General features: G+C 49.3%; 1 protein-coding gene across 6 annotated transcripts in view; it reads left to right on the top strand.

Moving 5' to 3' along the window:
• The window catches only part of LOC113591681 (adhesion G protein-coupled receptor L3), a 242,709-nt gene that overhangs the window by 78,758 nt on the left and 161,451 nt on the right, over positions 1–2,500 (top strand). The gene's annotated exons all lie outside the window — the stretch shown is intronic.

Below are 2,500 nucleotides of genomic sequence, written 5' to 3'. Positions count from 1 at the left end.
GTGCACGCCTCTGTGCAGAGTTATCACACGTGCACGCCTCTGTGCAGTTATCGTGCATGCACACCTCTGTGCTGTTATCACACGTGCACGCCTCTGTGCAGTTAGAATTCTGCACAAACACTAAAAGCTGAATGATCAAAACACACTCCATCTTTCTGTCTGTAATTCCTCTCCATCTTTCTCGGCTCCTTTTTGTCTCCCAGTTTCTCATTTTCTGGTTGTCCTTCATGCTCTCTAATTTGTTCTGTCTGCATCACCTTCGTCACTTTTTCCTGCTGAGCACGGCTGTCTCGTGGCCCGTGACCCTGAGGACAGTCCCGTGCGCGGGGCGGGATGCGGGACACAGGAAGTGCAGGGGGTGACCTTCAGAAGTGTTTACACGGCAACCGTAAGGGAGAAGAAGGGACTGGGTCAACTACAGGGTCAAGAGTCACGCTCAGTGTTTACATTAGAGAGAGAGGGAGGGAGAGAAACAGAGAAAGTGGGGAAAAAGAGAGCGATTACTCACAGATCTTTTATTAAAACTCGACCCCGCAGTTCACACAACAGGAAATAGCTCACCCTGTCATCGGGAGAGCTCGAGTTCGGTCTCTGCTGACGATGCAGCTGAGAGCTGGATGTGCTCTTAGGGTGGGAGGAGCAAATTCACTCTCTCCCCTGTCAATCACACCGGCTTGCCCAATCATAGCCGTCCGTGAGCTCTTGTGTCAGAGATGGGTGGATAGCGTTATCCTCAGAGCACATAACTCCGCCCCCTGACGTTCTAAATGATGCAGTGATTGGCTGCAGGAGCCCGTGAGGAAGCTTGACATCCAGCAAGCTTGTCCAAGAGCCCCAGACCCCCAGAGCCCCAGACCCCCAGACTCCCAGAGCCCCAGAGCCCCAGACCCCCAGAGCCCCAGACCCCCAGACCCCCAGAGCCCCAGACTCCCAGAACCCCAGAGCCCCAGAGCCCCAGAGCCCCAGACCCCCAGACTCCCAGACCCTAGGAGCCCCAGACCCCCAGAGCCCCAGACCGCCAGACCCCCAGAGCCCCAGAGACCCAGACCCCCAGAGCCCCAGAGACCCAGAGCCTTGAGTTTAATAATGACTTTGATTTATCACTGTGAAATCTGGCCTGGTCAAACATTCACAGAATATAATACACGGTCTGCAGTCCATTCATCCGTGTGTGTGTGTGTGTGGTGGAATATCATTATGATGATAAGCTGGCTAAGTCGATATGTAATCAGTCTATAGGTAATGGGAATGAAAGGACTGACAGGATGAAAATCCACCAGAAGCCCACACACTGCATGACAGACGGCAAAGTTAATAACGGTTGACTTGGAAAAACTGCGGATTGATTTTTCAGTCTCCGATATGTCACATGGGATAGTTATTGATGCCCCCCACAGAAACGAACTGTGAAGGAGAAGTGTATCAGCGTGTTCTAGAAGAAAATACTTCACCTTTATCTCATAGTACAAAAAAATCACAACCATAATTAAACAAGGAATTGAATGACACCTTGTGTGACCTCAGAAACAAAAAGCACCACATTTGTTAAAGTGTAAAATATAACAACATGCTACATTATTTCTTCACTTCTGTAGTACTACAACATAAAGACATAAAATATACAAATCCATAAAAAGTTAATCTAGGTAAACAAAACTTTAAAAAAAAAAGTGAATTTTCGTTTTTATGTCAGACAATTGATCGCAAAGTGAAGAGAGATTTCAACAGCTGTGGTATACCAGAGTGAGGAAGGGGTCAGCCAATAAGAAGAGAGCGAGGAAGCACTCAGCCAATGAGGAGAGAGCAAGGAAGAGCTCAGCCAATGAGGAGAGAGTGAAGAAGAGCTGAACCAATGAGGAGAGTACAGTGAAGATGGGCTGAGCCAATGAGGAGAGAGTGAGGAAGGGCTGAACCAATGAGTAGAGAGCAAGGAAGAGCTGAGCCAATGAGAAAAGAGCGAGGAAGAGCTGATCCAATGAGGAGTTGTAAAGGAGGTACAGCTGCTCTTGGAGACGAGCAAGTCATGAAGCTCTTTTAAAATAAGTAGCTGGACCGATGGAAGGTTCTACTGGAGCATGAGCTGTGGGGGTTTGAACTGCACGATGGCGACCAGTTTGGCAGCAGCTCAAGGTGAGGAGCAGGTAGACGTGGTAGTGGAGTGGCACAGTGTGTGTGTGTGTGTGTGTGTGTGTGTGTGTGTGTGTGTGTGTGTGTGTGTGTGTGAGCCAGCGTTTCCGTGGCAGACCGAGAGAGGATAGCAGCGGAGCGAACGTCTCGGGACGGACGGACGCATGTGTTGACTTTGTGGCTTCCTGGAAATGGAGTTTCGAGAATGATGGCAGAACTCCTGACCTGTGATGAAGAGGTCAGAAAGGGATGTAATGTGATTCAGAGTATCTTCATATGGATCCGACTGGAAGAGGACTGTGGAATTGGATTCCATCAGCATATCAGAGGGAATGGTATTATGATGCTTCGTTACATGCCCCGCCGGCCAGAG

This window comes from Electrophorus electricus, chromosome 5 (genome assembly GCF_041902795.1).
Source record: "Electrophorus electricus isolate QZ-2024a chromosome 5, ASM4190279v1, whole genome shotgun sequence".
Classification (NCBI taxonomy): Eukaryota; Metazoa; Chordata; class Actinopteri; order Gymnotiformes; family Gymnotidae; genus Electrophorus; species Electrophorus electricus.
The sequence above is the reverse complement of the archived record's forward strand: the minus strand, read 5'-3'. Positions and strand labels throughout refer to the sequence as shown.